This window comes from Triticum urartu, chromosome 3 (genome assembly GCF_003073215.2).
Source record: "Triticum urartu cultivar G1812 chromosome 3, Tu2.1, whole genome shotgun sequence".
NCBI classification, from domain to species: Eukaryota; Viridiplantae; Streptophyta; class Magnoliopsida; order Poales; family Poaceae; genus Triticum; species Triticum urartu.
This window is the reverse complement of record NC_053024.1, coordinates 406,109,445-406,131,176: the sequence shown is the minus strand read 5'-3', so window position 1 is coordinate 406,131,176 and position 21,732 is coordinate 406,109,445.

Sequence of the window (21,732 nt, the reverse complement as noted above, 5' to 3'; positions counted from 1 at the left end):
GTACTGGGGGGTTACCGGAACCCCCTGGGGGCTTAATGGGCCTACATGGGCTTTAGTGGAAGAGAGAGGAGGCGTCCAAGAGGTGGGGGCACGCCCCCCAAGCCCAATCTGAATTGGGAAGGGGGACAGCCTCCCTTCTTCTCCTCTTCCCCTTCCTTCCGCCTCCTAGTTGGACTAGGAAATGGGGGAAACCTACTACTAGTAGGAGTAGGAATCCCCCCTTTGGGGGCGCACCATGAGGCCGGCCGGCCCCCTCCTCCCCTCCTTTATATACGGGGGAGGGGGCACCCCATACACACACAAGTTGATCTCTTAACCGTGTGCAGTGCCCCCTCCACAGATTTCCACCTCGGTCATATCGTTGTAGTGCTTAGGCAAAGCCTTGCGTCGGTAACTTCATCATCACCGTCAACACACCGTCGTGCTGACGAAAATCTCCCTCGGCCTCATCTGGATCTAGAGTTCGAGGGACGTCACCAAGCTGAACGTGTGCAGATCACGGAGGTGTCGTGTGTTCGGTACTTGATCGGTTGGATCGCGAAGACGTTCAACTACATCGACCGCGTTACTTAACGCTTCCCCTTTAAGTCTACGAGGGTACGTAGACACACTCTCCCCTCTCGTTGCTATGCATCCCTAGATAGATCTTGCGTGATCGTAGGAATGTTTCGAAATACTACATTCCCCGATAGTATAAGCCATGAAAAAGTTAAAATACAACAGCTACAATGCAAAAACAAAATATGAATGGGTTTGCAACAGTACTTAAAGTAGTGATTTGCATTATTATACTAATAGATCTTACCGAGTTTTCTATTAATTTTTGTGTGGATGAAGTGATCAAAGATCGAGGAGGTCCCGATATGAGGAGGAGGAGAGGCAAGAGTTCAAGCTTGGGGATGCCCAAGGCACCGAAATAAGTATTCAAGGATACTCAAGCGTCTAAGCTTGGGATGCCCCAGAAGGCATCCCATCTTTCTTCAACAGGTATCGGTATGTTTTCGTTTTCATTTCGTTCATGTGATATGCGTGAATCTTGGAGCGTCTTTTGTGTTTAGTTTTCATTTTTCTTTTATGCACCATGCTGGTATGAGATAGACCATGGTTGATTTATAGAATGCTCATTGTACTTCACTTATATCTTTTTAGTATGGCTTTATAGAATGCTTCACGTGCTTCACTTATATCATTTGAAGTTCGGATTACCCGTTTCCTTTCACATGGAAACCATTAATTGTAGAATGCTCTTTTGCTTCACTTATATTTGTTAGAGCATGATATTTTGTAGAAAGAATTGAACTCTCTTGCTTCACTTATATCTATTTAGAGAGTCAATAGGAATTGGTCATTTGCATGGTTAGTCATAAAATGCTACATAAAACTTGTGAATCACTGAATATGATATGTTTGATTCCTTGCAATAGTTTTATGATATAGAGATGGAATATGTGGGAGGTACTAGTGGATGATCGTGTTTAGTAAGATATTGGTGTTAAGGTTGGTGATTCCCGAAGCATGCACGTATAGTCTCCCGTTATGCAATGAAATTGGAGCATGATTTATTATTGATTGTCTTCCTTTGCGTAGAGGTCAGGGGCGCGCGATGCTTAACTCCTACCAACCTCCCCCCTAGGGGCATGCGTAGTAGTACTTTGCTTAGAGAGCTAATAAACTTTTGCAATAAGTATATGAGTTCTTTATGACTAATGTGGGTCCATGGATTATACGCACTCTTACCTTTTCGCAATTTGCTAGCCTCTACGGTGTCGTGCATTTCCCTTTCTCACCTCGAGAGTCGGTGCAAACTTCGTTGGTGCATCCAAACCCTGTGATATGATATGCTCTATTACACATAAGCCTTATTATATCTTCCTCAAAACAGCCACCATACCAACCTATTATGGCCTTTCCATAGCCATTCCGAGATATATTGCCATGCAACTTCCACCGCTTCCATTTTGATGACTTGAGCATTGATTGTCATATTTCTTTGCATGATCGTAAGATAGCTAGCATGATATTTTCGTGGTTTGTCCATTTTTTGATATCTCTGCTACGTTAGATCATTGCACATCCTGGTACACTTCCAGAGGCATTCATATAAAGTCATACTTTGTTCTAGGTATCGAGTTGTAATTTTTATTTCTTTTGAGTTGTGAGTAAATAGAAGTGTGATGATCATCATTATTCATTACGAGAGCATGTCCCAGTGAAGAAAGGATGATGGATACTATGATTCCCCCACAAGTCGGGATGAGGCTCTGGATAAATATAAAAAAAGAAAAGAAAAAAATGAAAAATGTGAGGCAAAAAAGAGCATAAGAAAAAAAGAAAAAGAAAAAAAGAGAGAAAAGAGAGAAGGGCATGCAAATACCACACTTATGCTTCCAAGTAGCACCATTTTTTTCATATAGAGAGTCTCCTATGTTGTCACTTCCATATACTAGTGGGAATTTTTTAGTATAGGATTAGATGCACACCCACTTAGTTTTCTTGGTGAGCTTTCATACACTTATAGCTCTTAGTGCATTCGTTGCATGGAAATCCCTACTCCTCGCATTGATATCAATTGATGGGCATCTCCATAGCCCGTTGGTCAGCCACATCGATATGAGACTTTCTCACTTTTTTGTCTTCTCCATATTTAGTTATTTACCCCTATCATCATACTCTATTCCACCCGTAGTGGTATATCCATGGGTCGCGCTCATGTATTGCGTGAGGGTTGAAAAATCTGAAGCGCGTTAAAAAAGTATGAACCAATTGCTTGGCTGACACGGGGTTGTGCATGATAAACACTTTGTGTTAAGAAGATGGAGCATGACAAGACTATATGATTTTGTAGGGATATCTTTCTTTAGCGTTGATATTATGAAAGACACGTTTGTTTGTTGGGCTGCCTGAGTATTGACGTCTTTATGTCAAATTATAGACTATTGCTTTGAATCAGACGTGTCTTAATATTCATGCCATGATTAGATATATGATCAAGATTATGCTAGGTAGCATTCCAAATCAAAAGTTATCTTTTTATCATTTACCTACTCGAGGATGAGTAGGAATTAAGATTGGGGATGTTGATACGTCTCCGTCGTTTCTATAATTTTTGATTGTTTCATGCCAATATTATACAACTTTCACATACTTTTGGCAACATTTTATATGATTTATTGGACTAACCTATTGATCCAGTGCCTAGTGCCAGTTCCTGTTTTTTGCATGTTTTTTGCTTCACAGAATATCCATATCAAACAAAGTCCAAACGCGATAAAAAATTGTGGAGAATTATTTTGGAATATTTGTGATTTTTGGGAGGTGGAATCAACACAAACTGGGGCCCACAACCACCACAAGACACCTGGACGCGCCAGGCAGCCTAGGAGCATGGTGGTGGGTTGTGCCCTCCTCATACGTCAATTGGAGCTCTACTTCGGGCAAAAGGAAGCTTATATCCGGGAGAAAACTGTGTAAAAATCTCTGTGCAATCAGAGTTACAGATCTCCGGGAATATAAGAAACGGTTTTCGGCCAGAAAACAGGGTCGTGAAACAGAAGAGAACAGAGAGGGAGATCCAATCTCGGAGGGGCTCCCTCCCCTCTGCCGCCATGGAGGCAATGGACCAGAGGGGGAACTCTCCTCCCATCTAGGGGGGAGGCCAACGAAGAAGAAGAAGAAGGAGGGGGCTCTCTCCCCCTCTCTCCCGGTGACACCGGAGTGCCGCCGGGGCAAGGATCGTGATGACGATCTACATCAAAAATCCTGCTACCATCAACACCAACTCTGTCCCCCTCTATACAGCGGTGTAACACCCCTTCTACTTGTTGTAATCTCTACTTAAACATGGTGGTTAATGCTATATATTATTTCCCAATGATCTATGGCTATCTTATGATGTTTGAGTAGATCCGTTTTGCCGTATGTGTTAATTGTGATCTTGGTTGGTATGAGTGTATATTTATTTTGGTACTATCCTATGGTGCCCTCTATATCGTGCTAATGGAGGGATACCCACTGTAGAGTGTTGTAATACGTTCAGAATTCGCTTATAGTGGGTGGCGTGAGTGACAGAATATACAGACCCGAGTAAGTTGGCTATTGCGTATGGGAGTAAAGAGGACTTGGTACTTAATGCTATGGTTGGGTTTTACCTTAATGATCTCTGGTAGTTGCGGATGCTTGCTAGAGTTCCAATCGTAAGTGCATATGATCCAAGTAGAGAAGGTATGTTAGATCATGCCTCTCCCTCGTATAAAATTGCATGAATGATTACCGGTATAGATATCGATTGCCTAGGGACAAATGACTTTCTTGTTGACAAAAGTTATCTACTTTTATTACCTTGCAATTTATTTGTAGTTTTATTCTCGAAAATTACTCGTAGTTTTATTCTTGCAAAATAGTTTCATACTTGTTTTAGGTAAAGCAGACGTCAAGTGTGCATAGAGTTGTTTCGATGGTCGATAGAACTTGAGGTTCGATACTCTTATTAGGTTCGATACTCTTATTTATCGAAAAAGGCTACAAACAGTCCCCTATATTTGTGGGTTATTACTCATCCACGAGTGGTGAATGAAGTGCAGACTGAGAAGATCCTCAACAACATCAATGCACCTGGTCCCCTCACACGCTCAAGAGCCACACAATTAGCTAACTTTTGTGGGCATTTTTATTTTTCTCTATCATAGATCCCACTAAAGTAGATGAAGCATTTATGGACCTTGAATGGATTCAAGCCATGCAAGAAGAATTGCAACAATTTGAGCTCAACAATGTGCGGGAGCTTGTGAATCGCCCTGATCCACGCAAGCACAATATCACCGGCACGAAGTTGATCTATAGCAATAAGAAAGACGAAAATGGCCAAGTAGTGATAAGTAAGGCTTGTCTTGTAGCACAAGGCTACACACAACTTGAGGGTATAGATTTCGGTGGAACTTTTGCACCTGTTGCTAGGCTTGAAGCTATTCGTATATTGCTTGCATATTCTAACCATCACAATATTCTCATATATCAAATGGATGTGAAAAGTGCATTCCTCATTGGTAAGCTTGGGGAAGAAGTATATGTTGCTCAACCACCAGGTTTTGAGGATCCAAAGCATCCTGACAAAGTCTTCAGACTCAAAAAGGCTCTCTATGGCCTCAAGCAAGCCCCACGGGCTTGGTATGACAGTGTGAAGGATTCCTAAAGAAAAATGGATTGAAACCAGGTTCACTTGACCCTACACTTTTCACAAAGTCTTACGATGGTGAACTGTTCATATGCCACATATACGTTGATGATATTATCTTTGGTTGCACTAACAAGTGTTTGAGTGGCGAATTTGCATATATGAGGCGTGAAGAATATCATATGTCTATGATGGGAGAATTTAGATTCTTCCTTGGTCTTCAAATTCGTCAACAACCAAATGGCATCTTCATTTCTCAAGATAAATACCTCAGAGATTGCATGAAGAAATTCGGCATGCAAGACTGCAAAGGCCTCAAAATACCAATGCCTACAATGGTCAACTCTGCATTGACGAAAATGGTAAAGATTTCAATCAGAAGGTATAATGCTCCATCATTGGTTCGCTGGTTTAACTATGTGAATCTAGGCTAGATATTATTCTTGGAGTTTGCACGTGTACCCGATTGAAAGCGACATCGAAGGAATCACACCACCAGTTTGTGAAGCGAATTCTTTGATATTTAGCTCACACACCAACGCTTGGATTATGGTATCCCAAGGGCTCATCTTTTGATCTAGCTGGATTTCCTGATTCTGATTACGCTGTAGATCATGTGGATCTCAAGTCTAAATCATGCACATGTCATTTCCCCGAACGATCTCTTGTATGTTGGTCCCCAAAGAAGCAGAACAACGTCGCACTTTCCACAACTGAGGCTGAATACATTGCCGCTGGTGCCTGCTGCTCATAGTTACTATGGATGAAGCAAACCATCAAGTACTTTGGCATCAACGTGAAGAATGTCCCTCTCTACTGTGAAATGAGAGTGCTACCAAGATGGCCCACAACCCAGTGCAACACTACAAGACTCAAGTATATTCAGATTCGTCACCACTTTCTTCGTGATCATGTGTTGAAGGGAGACATTGTCATCGACCACATAAAGACTAAAGACCAGCTTGTTGATATCTTCACTAAGCCCTTTGATGAGAAGAGGTTCTACATGTTCTGGTGTGAGCAAAACATCCTACAATCTTCGAATGTCCTCTGAAGTGGACACACATCCTAATGCTTATGCGTTTTGGATGACTTTGATGCACAACACACGAAGTAACGTGTTTCTTCAATTAATGAAGACTTACCTGATGTCGCTTGAGATGCGTCGGTGTTTCCCTAAGGAATAAGGGAAGATGCAGCAAAACAATGGCAAGGTATTTCCCTCAGTGATGAGACCAAGGTTATCGAACCAGTAGGAGAACCACACAACACTACGTAAATGGTACCTACACACAAATAACAAATACTTGCAACCCGACGCGTTAAAGGGGTTGTCAATCTTGGGTAGCGGTGCCAAAAAGTGACGTGAGGATAGGATAAAATTGTAGTAGATTGATAGATGCAAATAAAAGTAAATAAAACACAGTAAGGTATTTTTGGGTTTTTGATAATATAGATCTAAAAATAAAAGAAGCAAAGAAAAGAAAAGGCAATTGGCAATATGGATCTGAAAGTATATAATGGAAAATAGACCCGGGGGCCGTAGATTTCACTAGTGGCTTCTCTTGAGAAAATAGCAACGGTGGGTAGACAAATTATTGTTGGGAAATCTATACCTACTAATAAAAGAAATAGGTATTCTCAGTCCGTTTTTCTATTTTATAGAAAACCCCCTAATGTTTCTGACATTAAACCCGCATTACATATCAAATGTTTTTTTAAATACTCATATCTTCTAAACCGTAGCTCTAAATTTAACATGTTATATATGGAATTTGATTAGACAAATATGTAGAATCTGAAAATTATGTTATACCTGTTAACAATTTAAAAATATTATTTAGGCTGCAGTGTTAATCAACAATACATTATCCGTCTTTTTGTCATACCGGTACTGATTCATATCAAGGATGAACACCTCAGCAAAATCAAGATTGGACATGAAATTGAAGATAAATTTGTTAGAGGCACCCAATAAATAAGGACATGCATGACAAGAAATAAAAGAAGGACCCAATAAAGATGGGATGTCCGCTATAAAAGAAATAAAACAGAAAATGTAGAGGAGATCTGATAAAGATGAGATGTTGCGCTATTATGTAATATATAAGAAGAAAAAAGAGAGGACATGCATGAAAAAAGTAAAAAGGAGGCATGGATGACAAAAAATAAAATAAAAATCAAGTTTGATAAGATAAGAATAGTGATGAAACAGGGACCAATACCTATGACATGTATGGCAAGAAATAGTGATGAAATAAGGGCGCAAGTACCTGCGTCCACAGGAGACTATACAAAAATATTCTTTTCCCGACAAAAAAAATCTCTTTTTATGATTAAAAAATAATGTATATTTTTAACAACCTTTTTAACAACTCTTCATCTATTAAAGAAATATTCATGTGACAAAAAGTGTTCAAGAGTTACCCTAAGTTCGTGATTCTTAAACTGAAAACTGCCATTGATGCACACATCTCTCCATAATGTGCTAATGTGTCATCGTTTGTTTTTGTCGCTTTTATTTACTCGCCCGTAACAACACCCCATTCCAAACATGACATGAATAAATGCATGACCACTTGCCCGTTTCTTTGTACGGATTAAATCTACATGCAAGCTGTGTTGAAATAAAACACCCGTAGAGTCTTAGACTGCGCTTTTATAGGTTAAGACCATCTTTGTTTGGGTGATAGCTACAAAATCTCAGATTATAGACCATTTTTTGTAAATTAAAAGTGTGTCGTATTTTTTCTCCCGTTGCAACGCACGAGCCTTTTTGCTAGTTGATAGAAAGCAAATAATTGTGACGATATCCAAGACAATGATCATGTATATAGGCATCACATCCAAGATTAGTAGACCGACTCCTACCTGCATCTACTACTATTACTCCACACATCGACCACTATCCAGCATGCATCTAGTGTATTAAGTTCATGGAAAAACGTAGTAATGCAATAAGAACGATGACAGGATGTAGACAAGATTTATTCATGTAGGAATAGACCCCATCTTTTTATCCTTAATAGCAATGACACATGCGTGCCTTGCTGCCCCTTCTGTCAGTGGGAAAGGACGCCGCAAGATCGAACCCATTACAAAGCACCTCTTCATATTGCAAGATAAATAGATGAAGTTGGCCAAACAAAACCCAAATATCGGAGAAGAAATACGAGGCTATAACAATCAAGATTGGATATTAAATCAAGGTAAATCTGATCATAAACTCGCAATTCATCGGATCCCAACAAACACACCGCAAAGAGTCATTACATCAAATAGATCTCCAAGAGAATGTTGTATTGAGATACAAAGAGAGAAAAAGCCATCTAGCTACTACCTACATACTCGTAGGTCTGAGTTGAACTACTCATGCATCATCGGAGAGGCACCAATGAGGATGATGAACCCCTCCGTGATGGTGTCTAGATTGGATCTGTGGTTTCTGGAACTTGCGGTGGCTGGAATTGTTTTTTGTCGACTCCCCTAGGGTTTCTGGTGCAAGGAGGTATTTATAGAGCGAAGAGGCAGTGTAGGAACCACCGAGGTGGGAACAACCCACTTGGGCATGCCTGGAGGCCCAGGCGCACCCTGGTGGTTTGTGCTCCCCTCGGGGCAGCCCCCAGGTGCTTCTCTGGCCCATCTGGTGTCTACTGGTCCAAAAAATCCACAAAAAGATTCGTTGCATTTGGACTCTGTTTGATATTTATTTTCTGTGATGTAAAAAACAAGAAGAAAACAACCACTGGCACTGTTGGATTTCGGGCTCCGCGGAACCTTGATAGATTCAAACTCTGGGGTGGGTGCGAAGATGTCAGCCTCCCAGTCTGCCTACTCGCCAACCTCATGGCCTAGTGATACGTCTCCAACGTATCTATAATTTTTGGTTGTTCCATGCTATTATATTATCTGTTTTGGACGTTAATGGGCTTATTTATACACTTTATATTATTTTTGGGACTAACCTACTAACCCAAGGCCCAGTGCAAATTGTTGTTTTTTTTGCCTATTTCAGTGTTTCGCAGAAAAGGAATATCAAACGGAATCCAAATGGAATGAAACCTTCAAGAGAATTATTTTTGGAACAAACGCGATCTAGAGGACTTGGAGTGGACGTCAAGAAATCAACGAGGAGTCCACGAGGCAGGGGGCGCGCCTACCCCCTGGGCACGCCCTCCACCCTCGTGGGCCCCTCATCCTCCACTGACCTACTTCTTCCTCCTATATATATACATATACCCCGAAAACATCCAGGAGCACCACGAAACCCTATTTCCACCGCCGCAACCTTATGTACACAAAAGATCCCATCTTGGGGCCTTTTCTAGAGCTCCGCCGGAGGGGGAATCAATCACGGAGGGCTTCTACATCAACACCATAGCCTCTCCGATGATGTGTGAGTAGTTTACTTCAGATCTTCGGGTCCATAGTTATTAGCTAGATGGCTTCTTCTCTCTCTTTGGATCTCAATACAATGTTCTCCTCAATCTTCTTCGAGATCTATTTGATGTAACTCTTTTTGCGGTGTGTTTGTCGAGATCCGATGAATTGATGGTTTATGATCAAGATTATCTATGAACAATATTTCATTCTTCTCTGAAATCTTTTATGTAGGATTGGTTATCTTTGCAAGTCTCTTCGAATTATCAGTTTGGTTTGGCCCACTAGATTGATCTTTCTTGCAATGGGAGAAGTGCTTAGCTTTGGGTTCAATCTTGCGGTGTCCTTTCCCAGTGACAGTAGGGGCAGCAAGGCACGTATTGTATTGTTGCCATCGAGGATAAAAGATGGGGTTTATATCATATTGCTTGAGTTTATCCCTATACATCATGCCATCTTGCCTAATGTGTTACTCTATTCTTATGAACTTAATACTCTAGATGCATGCTGGATAGCGGTCAATGTGTGGAATAATAGTAGTAGATGCAGAATCATTTCGGTCTACTTGTCACGGACGTGATGCCTATATACACGATCATGCCTAGATATTCTCATACTTTTCTATGAATTGCTCGACAGTAATTTGTTTACCCACCGTAATACTTATGCTATCTTGAGAGAAGCCACAAGTGAAACCTATGGCCCCCGGGTCTATTTTCCATCATATAAGTTTCCAATCTATTTTACTTTGCAATCTTTACTTTCAATCTATATCATAAAAATACCAAAAATGTTTATCTTATTATTATTATCCCTATCAGATCTCACTCTCCTAAGTGACCATGAAGGGCTTGACAACCCCTTTATCGCGTTGGTTGCGAGGTTCTTATTTGTTTGTGTAGGTACGAGGTGATGAAGCTATGTACCTAGGGTAGGGTCATAGGCCTGACCTAGACACCCTCTCCTAGGACGCCATCTTAAAACCAGAAGCATTAAAGGGATAGCATCATCCACTCGACCACAAGTCATTCCACTCATAAGGTTCAAGGTCACTTGACCACAACAATTATCACTCAACGACAGAAGACCTAAAGTCACTCTGCACGGCAACGGTCGGACGTTTACTTCATAGACTTAATAAGCATTTATGTCACTTAATTACTAGCGTTACCAGTAACGCCTCCTTCTTAATGTACTTTAAACCCTTTGTAACGTGGGTTGGCTGGGGTCCTGGCGCACTCTATATAAGCCACCCCCTCCACTAGCACAAGGGTTCATACCGTCTGTAAACACACACTTACATAATCCAGTCAACCGCCTCAGGGCACCGAGACGTAGGGCTATTACTTCCTCTGCGAAGGGCCTGAACTTGTAAAACTCGTGTGTACAACTTCGCCATAGCTAGGATCTTGCCTCCTCATACCTACCCCCCATTCTACTGTCAGTCTTAGATCCACGACAGCTGGCGCCCACCTTGGGGCAGGTGTCTTAGCGACTTTCTGGTGGAGTTGCAATCTTTTCAATTCTCATCATCATGGTTTCCGCCGGCGGACTGGTTGAGGGCCGCGAGATCCGTCTCAGCGCGCTCATGTTCATCACCGACGATTCTGCCTGGCTCCTAGAAGCTCCACTCGACGTTGATGCGCTCCCTCTCCGCGGGGCGACGCACTTTTGCGCGTGCGTCCGCGGCGTCCTTCTCCGGCAACCGTCGACTCGGTATCGGTCGGTTCCTATGGTGTCCTCATCCTCCGCCACTCACTGACACAAGCGTTCTGGTCGGTCACCGCTCTAGCGGTGGGTGAGGCACACGGTGGCCCGTCAGTCGGCCACCTCACACATCGCAGCAATCAAGCCCAATGAAACTCTCTACGGCATGTTCGACCTGTCGACTGGCTCCGTCAAGAGCGCATCCGAATGTGACAGCAGTGATCCCGCGGCAGAAGTCTTGATGGTCGACGGACCACCTAGTCCTCCTGGCTTCCCCCACAACAACGGTGGCGATGGTGGCGGCGATCCGTCGCGCGTCCATGAGGAGTACCGCCCCGAGCCCCTTTCTTCGCAGCGGAGGGAGGAGCTTCGCCGCCACAACATGGATGCACGTCACACTCCTATCGTTGGAGAAACCCCCGAGGCTCGGGCCTTGGAGGAAGCGCGCCTAGCCAACTTGGCTGAGCGCACTCGACTGGAGAACCTGCAGCATGCACTCAAGGATCATGCTCGGCAGCGGATCCCTGTATCCAGTCGGCGACAGCTTTTTCTGCCTCAAACTTAGGTATACCACACTCCGATACAAAATCTCACAGCCCCAGCCCGAATAGCAGAGTCAATCCAGCCTTCCCAGTCGGAGGCAGGTAGGGGCTTGATGTAGATCTGGGCCTTGCTTCGAGTAGCTAGAGAACAGAATAAAGCAGTATCTCAGTCGCGGAATAGGATTCACAGAAGGTCTGTGGTGGCAGACATAGTCCAGTCGGCTCATAGCCCAAGATCGCCTCCGCGGCGTGAAGGACGTGGGCACTGCAAGATCAGTACAGAAACCGCAAGCAGTATGATCACCGAATCGACCACGATGACCGTCGTCGAGTGCCCACGCCTCCTCCGAGGAGTGGGTCAGACGTGCCCCGGCGGCAGGATGACAGGCGCCCCCACAGCGGCGAGCGAAGAGTAACAGTCAACCCAAGGGAGCCAGGCTTCGATGCGAGATCTATTCTTGTTCAAGGTCTGGTCGACAGGCTTTGATGCGCATAGAGAAGGTCATGACAGAGATTATCCAACAGGCAACAGAGTGCACGTCTCCGGTCCCAAGTGTTTCAGCAGAGCCATCAGGGCCGCGATGATTCCTCCCAACTTTAGGTTGGCGGCTGGAGTCAGCAAGTTCACCGGTGAATCTAAGCCTGACACTTGGCTTGAAGATTACTGAGTGGCTGTGCAAATTGGTGGTGTCAATGATGAAGTGGCAATGAAGCACCTCCCTCTCATGTTGGAAGGCTCGGCCAGGCGTGGGCTGAACCAGTTGGCGTCTGGTAGCATATACAGTTGGGAGGAACTCGCCAGAGTGTTTGTTAGAACTTTTGAGGGTACTTGCAAGCGACCAGCAGGGTTGACAGAATTGCAGTGTTGTGTACAGAAACCGAATGAAACCTTGAGAGACTATATCCATAGATGGATCACGTTACACCATACGGTGGAGAATGTGTCAGATCACCAAGCAATATGTGCCTTCATGGAAGGCGTTAAGTATCGGGAGTTGAATCTGAAATTCGGTCGGACAAGAGATATGACTCTAACTCGAATGATGGAGATCTCCACAAAATACGCTAACGGCGAAGAGGAAGACCGACTCTGGAGTGGCAAGCACAAAATAGGCACCCAAGACACCGGTGGAGGTACTTCCAATCGGAAACAGAAGCGTAAGGCCGAGCCAGTTGCTCCTGGTGAAGCCTTAGTTGTGGCTCAAGGAAAGTTCAAGGGGAAGCCCAAGGGGCCCTGGAATCCCAAGAAAGTGAAAGATCAAGACGGAAATGATGTGTTGGATTTGCCATGTCACATTCACACAAATAAAGATGAAGAGGGTAATTTGATTTGTCCCAAGCACACCACTCGGCAGTGTCGACTCCTGATCTAGCAATTCCGAGAGAAGTAACCCAAGGAGAAGGAAAAGGAGTCGGACAAGGATGAGGACAAGGAAGAGGATGATGACGGTTTTCCCAATGTCAACTCCACTCTGATGATTTTTGCTGATGTTGAGAGCAAAAGTCGATTGAAAGTTATTAACAGAGAAGTGAACATGGTTGCTCCGGTAACACAAAGTTATTTGAAGTGGTCCTAGACTACCATCACATTTGACCAGTCTGACCATCCAGCACGTATAGTCACCCCTGGGAGGCAAGCATTGGTGGTCGACCCAGTTGTTGAAGGCACTCGACTGACTAAAGTGCTGATGGATGGTGGTAGTGGCATGAATATCCTTTATGCTGAAACCTTGAAGGGAATGGGGATTCCGACTTCCATGCTCAGCGAAAGTAATATGAGTTTCCATGGTGTTATACCCGGCAAGAAGGCAGAATCACTCGGCCAGATCGCCCTTGATGTGGTTTTTGGTGATTCTAAGAATTACCGCAAAGAAAAGTTGACATTTGAAGTAGTGAATTTCAAGAGTGCTTATCATGCCATTCTGGGTAGGCCTGCCTATGCACGTTTCATGGATCGACCGTGTTACGTGTACCTCAAATTGAAAATGCTTGGTCCCAGAGGAGTGATCACTATCACTGGCAATTGGCAGAAAGCAGAAGAGTGCTTCCAAAAGGGCTAAAAAAATGTCGATGCACAAATGGCAGCAGTCGAAATGCAAGAATACCAGAAGAATGCAGATCTGAGTGATTTGCTGCGCTCCAAGAAGCCTACCACTGATTCTGCATTTCAGTCGTCCGATGAAACCAAGCCGATTCATATTCACCAGACCGATCCTAATGCTGCTCCTACTCATATTTCAACTTCAGTCGACCGCAAATAGGAAGAAGCGCTCATCCAGTTCCTCCGTGAGAACTGGGACATCTTTGCATGGAAACCTTCTGACATGCCGGGTGTACCCACGGGACTAGCTAAGCATCGTTTGTGAGTCGACCCTAAAGTAAAACCAGTCAAACAACATCTTCGACGGTCTGCCGTACAGAAGAGAAAAGCAATTGGCGAGGAAAGTGGCTCGGCTCCTAGTAGCTGAGTTCATCGGTGATATTTACCACTCTGAGTGGCTCGCCAATGTTGTTATGGTCCCCAAGAAGGACGACTCACTTCGCATGTGCATTGACTTCAAGCATATCAATCTGTCCTACCCGAAAGATCATTTTCCTCTCCCCCACATCGACCAAATTGTCGATTCGACTGCAGGCTGTGAACGTTTGTATTTCCTAGACGCCTATTCCGGGTACTATAAGATCCGACTGTATGGACCCGATGAGATAAAAACAACTTTCATCACTCCATTCGGATGTTTTTGTTATGTCACCATGCCATTCGGTCTCAAGAACGCTGGGGCCACATTCATGAGGATGATTCAGAAGTGTCTGCTCACTCAAATTAGTCGGAATGTGGAAGCATACATGGATGACATTGTGGTCAAGGCGCGTAAAGGTTCCAACCTGCGGACTGACCTTGCTGAAACCTTTGCCAACCTGAGAAGGTATGATATCAAGCTTAACCCATCAAAGTGTACTTTCGGAGTTCCTGGCGAAAAGTTACTCGGCTTCCTCGTTTCCGAACGAGGGATCGACGCGAACCTAGAGAAAGTTGGTGTCATACTCCAGATGAAGCGCCCTGTGCGCGTGATGATGTCCAGAAGCTTACTGGTTGTTTGGCCGCCTTGAGTCGATTCATTTCTCGCCTCGGTGAAAAGGCATTGCCTTTTTACTGACTGATGAAGAAATCTGACAAGTTCGAGTGGACTCCTGAAGTTGATGCAGCGTTTGCAGATCTCAAAGCCCTGCTTTCCACCCAGCCGGTGCTCGTTGCCCCAATCAGCAAAGAGCCTTTACTGCTTTACATTGCAACCACTGGACAAGTTGTCAGTATAGTACTCACGGTCAAGCGGGAAGAAGAAGGAAAAACTTATAAAGTTCAGCGCCCAGTATATTATGTTTCTGAAGTTTTAACTCCATCAAGGCAAAGATATCCACATTATCAGAAGCTTGTTTATGGTATTTACATGACCACGAAGAAGGTTGCACATTATTTCTCTGATCACTCTATTACAGTCGTCAGCGACGCACCATTGTCGGAAATTCTGAACAACAGAGATGCAACTGGTCGAGTGGAAAAATGGGTGATTGAACTCCTTCCCTTAGATATCAAGTTTGGGGCAAGGAAAGCTATCAAGTACCAGGCAATAGCGGATTTCCTCGCCGAGTGGATCGAACAGCAACTGCCGACTCAGATTCACCCGGACCACTGGACCATGTTCTTTGATGGATCCAAGATGCTGAATGGTTCTGGTGCTGGGGTGGTATTGGTATCCCCCATAGGCGACAAGCTCCACTATGTTCTCCAAATTCGTTTCGATTCCTCAAACAACAAAGCTAAATATGAGGCACTTTTGTACGGTTGCGTATGGCCATTTCACTCGGCGTCCGTCGCCTCATGGTCTACGATGACTCAGATTTGGTGGTGAATCAAGTGATGAAGGAGTGGGATGTCAGAAGCCTAGCTATGACTGGATATTGCAATGCGGTGAGAAAGTTAGAGAAGAAGTTTGAGGGTTTAGAACTCCATCATATCCCCCGACTGAAAAATCAAGCAGCGGATGATTTGGCGAAGATAGGTTCCAAGAGGGAAGCCATTCCCAGCAATGTGTTTTTGGAGCACATTCATACACCTTCAGTCCAGGAAGATCCTTTCACTGAAGATCCCCCGCAACCAAAGAGCACCACTGATCCGACTAAAGTCGAAGTCCCGCCGTGGTCAACTTGATCATGGAGGTTTTGGTCATCACTCCCGACTGGATAGTGCCGTACATTGCATACATCCTCAGCAAGGAACTCCCAGAGGACGAAGCAGAGGCCCGACAGATCATCCGCCGATCCAAAGCTTTTATTATGATAAGAGGGCGGCTGTTCAGAGAAAGTGTAACTGGAGTCAGCCAGAAATGCATAACACCAGAGGAAGGTCGAGTGATCCTCAACTACATCCACTCGGGGACCTGTGGTCATCATGCGTCCTCTCGGACCATTGTGGCCAAAGCATACCGAGCAAGATTTTATTGGCCACGGGCGAATGAGATGGCACAAGAAATAGTCAACAAATGTGAAGGTTGCCAGTTTTACTCCAACATGTCTCACAAGCCTACGTCAGCCCTGAAGACCATTCCACTCATCTGGTCGTTTACTGTTTGGGGTATGGACATGGCTGGACCTCTGAGAATGGGTAGGAGCGGCTTCACTCATGTACTCGTGGCAGTCGACAAATTCACTAAATGGATTGAAGCCAAACCTATCAAAAGTCTTGAAGGCAGTACTGCGGTCAGTTTCATCACAGAGTTAACATTTAGATATGGTGTTCAGCACAGCATCATCACTGACAATGGGTTGAACTTCGATTCGGATGAGTTCAGGGCCTTCTGTGCTTCCCAAGGCACTCGAGTCGACTATGCTTCAATCGCCCATCCCCAGTCGAATGGACAAGCTAAAAGAGCAAACGGGTTGATCCTCAAAGGACTGAAACCCCGACTGATGTATGATCTCAAGCATGTGGCAGGCGCCTGGGTCGATGAACTTCCATCAGTACTTTGGGGTTTGAGGACGACTCTGAATCAGTCGACTGGTCGAACTCCATTCTTCTTGGTCTATGAAGCTGAAGCTGTGTTTCCGAGTGACTTGCTTTACATGCACCTAGAGTCGAGCTTTTCTTAGAAGATGAAGCAGAACAGGCTCGGCAAGACGCAGTTTACCTCATGGAAGAGGAAAGAGAGATGCTCTGATCCGATCGACCATTTATCAGCAAGACATGTGTCGATTCCACGCCAGAAACGTGAGGGGTTGAGCATTTCAGGAAGGAGACTTGGTTCTTCGAGTGGATCAGCAGAAACCACACAAGCTCGCCCCTACTTCGGAAGGTCCTTTCATCATCACTAGAGTGCTCCACAATGGAGCGTACCACCTCTACAACGTCGAGCATAAGAAAGACGAGCCACACACTTGGAATGCGGAGTTGCTCTGCCACCTTTACACTTAAGCATTCAGACTGTTGAGATCTAATAAGAAATACCCTTTAGTTTGATTATCAAAGACACGGTTTTACAGTCTTGTAAATGATCGTTGTTCCTTTTTTGTATGTTCTAAATCCCCCCAGTGGGTGCCTTAGATGCGAATCCGTTTTGCCTAAGTTTAAAAAATCCTACCAAGTGATGAGCAAGCCTCTCACTCGGGGGCTTAGCTGCGAATCCATTTCGCCTAAGTTTGAAAAATCCTACTGAGTGGTGAGCTAGCCTCTCACTCGGAGGCTTAGCTGCAGTCCAGTACTCGCCTAAGTTTGAAAAATCCTACCGAGTGGTGAGAAAGCCTCTCACTCGGAGGCTTAGCTGCAGTCCAGTACTCGCCTAAGTTTGAAAAATCCTACCGAGTGGTGAGAAAGCCTCTCACTCGGAGGCTTAGCTGCAGTCCAGTACTCGCCTAAGTTTGAAAAATCCTACCGAGTGGTGAGAAAGCCTCTCACTCGGAGGCTTAGCTGCAGTCCAGTACTCGCCTAAGTTTGAAAAATCCTACCGAGTGGTGAGAAAGCCTCTCACTCGGAGGCTTAGCTGCAGTCCAGTACTCGCCTAAGTTTGAAAAATCCTACCGAGTGGTGAGCAAGCCTCTCACTCGGAGGCTTAGCTGTAGTCCAGTACTCGCCTAAGTTTGAAAAATCCTACTGAGTGGTGAGCAATCCTCTCACTCGGAGGCTTAGCTGTAGTCCAGTACTCGCCTAGGTTTAAAACATCCGACCGAGTGATGAGCAACCCTCACACTCAGGGGCTTAGCTGCAGTCCAGTACTCGCTTAAGTTTAAAAAATCCTATCGAGTGATGAGCAACCCTCACACTCGGGGGCTTAGCTGCAGTCCAGTACTCGCCTAAGTTTAAAAAAACCTACCGAGTGATGAGCAACCCTCAGACTCGGGGGCTTAGCTGCAGTCCAGTACTCGCCTAAGTTTAAAAAATCCTACCAAGTGTGAGAAACCCTCACACTCGGGGGCTTAGCTGCAGTGCAGTACTCGCCTAAGTTTAAAAAATCCTACCAAGTGTGAGAAACCCTCACACTCGGGGGCTTAGCTGCAGTCCAGTACTCGCCTAAGTTCAAAAAATCCTACCGAGTGATGAGCAACCCTCACACTCGGGGGCTTAGCTGCAGTCCAATACTCTCCTAAGTTTAAATTTTTTTACCAAGTGTGAGCAACCCTCACACTCGGGGGCTTAGCTGCAATCCAGTACTCGCCTAAATTTAAAAATCCTACCGAGTGATGAGCAAACCTCATACTCGGGGGCTTAGCTGCAGCCCAGTACTCGCCTAGGTTTGAAAAACATCCCTATCTGCAAGGGCGATGAGGTGCAGGTGGATGCAATCCTCTCCTCGGAGCTGCACCACAAGTACAACGTGTGCTCCATCCCTACCTGCAAGGACGACGAGGTGCAGGTCGACTGCAATCCCCTCCTCGGAGCTGCGCCACAAGTACAACATGCGCTCCATCCCTATCTGCAAGGACGACAAGGTGCAGGTCGACTGCAATCCCCTCCTAGGAGCTGCGCCACAAGTACAAAGTGCGCTCCGTCCCTATCCGCAAGGACGACGAGGTGTAGGTCGACTGCAATCCTCTCCTTGGAGCTGCGCCACAAGTACAATGTGTGCTCCATCCCTATCCGCAAGGACGATGAGGTGCAGGTTGACTGGGACATCCTCCTCAGAATTGCATCTCAAGTACAAAGAATATTCCGAGTGAAGAACAAGTTCCACTCGAAGGCAAATGCAACCACATTCAGAAGATAAACCAAGTTCGGATAAATCTTAAAGTCCCAGAAAGAAGATAAAAGTACTCGAGCATCAGGACCGAAGGAGTTTAACGGTTACAAAACCACTCAGCATTCTAAGGCAAATTTAAGGCGAGATATAATGTTTTTTCACTCCACAAGAGGAGGGCTTGCAGGCTCGACGAACTCGTCCAGGTCAATTCCGTCAGCGATTTGAGTGGCAGCAGCAATGAAGGTTTCCATAAAGGATTGGAAGTCATGCTTTTTTGTATTGGCAACCTTGATCGCCGCTAGCTTCTCTTCTCGAGCTTCTTTGCAGTGGACCCTAACCAGCGATAGAGCCACGTCAGCACCGCATCGGGCAGAAGACTTCTTCTATTCCTGCACTCGACCAGGAACTTCATGGAGTCGAGCCATCAAAGACTCGAGGTCATTTTGAAGCGTTGCCCTGGGCCAGAGCGATGTATTAATGCGTGACACCGCCATCTTCAGCCGAGCAAGATAGCTTGTAACGCTGGCAATGCGAGATTCCAGTTGGAGCACATTCATGGCAGCCTCATCACTAACTGGAGAAAGGATAGGATCCAAGCCTGTCTCAATTTGCCCGGTTTCCTCTTCAAAGTTTTGGCAGAATTCTGCAGATTCAAGGAGTTAATGAGTCGACCGGTTCATGATGACTTGCAAACAGTGAATCAGCCGGATAAAGAGAAGTACCTTCGAGCATAAGGAAGAGCCTCTTGGCGAGTGCTTTCAGATAAGCTTCTAGGTCGTTCCTCCGGCGAGACATGCTTTCCAGCTGCTCGTTCAGAGTCACCTTATATTTCTTTAGACGAGTCGCCTCTCGGTTAGATTTAGTAAGAGATGACTTCAGCTTGGTTATTTCCTCCTCTAGCTCTCTGACCCAAGCTAGTTTTTTGTCAGCAAGGGCAGTCTTCTCCTGAGCCTCCTTGTGTGCAGCTGCAAGGTCGAGGTCCTTCTTCGCCACCAGCGTCATTTTTTCAGCAAAATATGCATTTGGGTCAAACAGAAGAACGAAGGGATAACTTGAAGGATGGTCGAGATAAACAGTCGATAGGCCGTTACCTTCCGTACCAGCAACTTCATCTTGAGCCTTTTTTAAGTTCTGTTGGGCCAGCTCCAAGTCAAGGTTGAGTTGCCTCTGCTTTTCCTCGAATTCAGCAAACTTGGAGATAAGCGCACAGGATTTCTACAATGAGTAAGGACATGTCAATGGACAAGATCAAAGATTATTTACTTCCGAGTGAATCAAACTTTAAGACTACTTTAGAATCAAACATTCTACAGTAGTCTCGGGGACTACACCCAGTGGGTGCACTTAGCGTGCCCCCACTGGTTCAGATTCCACTCGACACGGTCCACTCAGACCGAGTGGAAGAAAAAAAAGAGAGAGGGAAAGAAATACTCAGACCCCAACCGACTGCCAGCAGTCGACTGCGGTCTCGGGGACTACACCCAGTGGGTGCACTTAGCGTGCCCCCACTGATTCAGTTTCCACTCGACATGGTCCACCCAGAACGAGTGGAAGAGTGAAAACAACAAAGATGTCAAAACACCCAGTGGGTGCGTAGATGCGAAGTGCAGGATAACAAGAGATTACACGGAGAAAAGTCTTCAGGTAGCATATCCTAACAGAACAAGTTCAGTCGGAAGACAACTTACTTGGACATTGGCTCAAAGAGCCGCACTGGCACCGTAAGCAGCCTGACTGTTTTCGTGCACCACCTTCACTCGCTCCATCATTAGCCCAGCTTGGCGATTGGCTTCTGCAGCGATGTCCGCCTTGCTTTCCGGAACATGATGGGTAGTGAAGAATGGGACTGACGGTCCAGACGCAGCAGCTAGAAGTTACGAGGCATGAAGCTGGACGGTGGAAGCAAGCACTGGCACAGTCAACGATGTGGGGCGTTCACTCAATACTGGATCAACAAAAGTAACAGAAGCCCGAGTCACATCTTTGGGCTATTGAACCGCTGGCAACGATTGGTATGTCTTGCCAGCTGATGCCTTTTTGTTCCTCCTGGCCCTCGGCGGCACGTCCTCGTCGTCATCTGGAAGCTCAATGACATTGGGAGGAGCTGCAACAGATCAGTTGACTCCAGATTAATCGTCAGAATTTAATTGACCGAGTAACTAAAGACAGGATTACGAGACGATGTACCCGGGTTGGAGGTGACTATGTCTTCCATTTCTTCATCTACATACTTGTGGGTGGAAGTCCCGGAGGTAGCAGCACTGCAAATTTCAAGATTTCAATTGGTCAAACCTATCACGGTGGTCGACCAAAATTCGATTTGTACTATACCAAGGAATCAGGTCTGATTATTACACGGAAACAGTAGGAATGGCCACTTTGATCTTGGGCAAAGCCTTTGGCGGTTTTGACGGCGCAGCTTTCACTTGTTTCAACGCCTTGTTAGTCGGTGTCGGTGTCAAAACCGGCGGATCTCGGGTAGGGGGTCCCGAACTGTGCGTCTAAGGTGGATGGTAATAGGAGGTGGGGGACACAATGTTTACCCAGGTTCGGGCCCTCTCGATGGAGGTAATAGCCTACTTCCTGCTTGATTGATCTTGATGATATCAGTATTACAAGAGTTGATCTACCACGAGATCGGAGAGGCTACACCCTAGAAGCTATCCTATGGTATGATTGTTATTGTCCTATGGACTAAAACCCT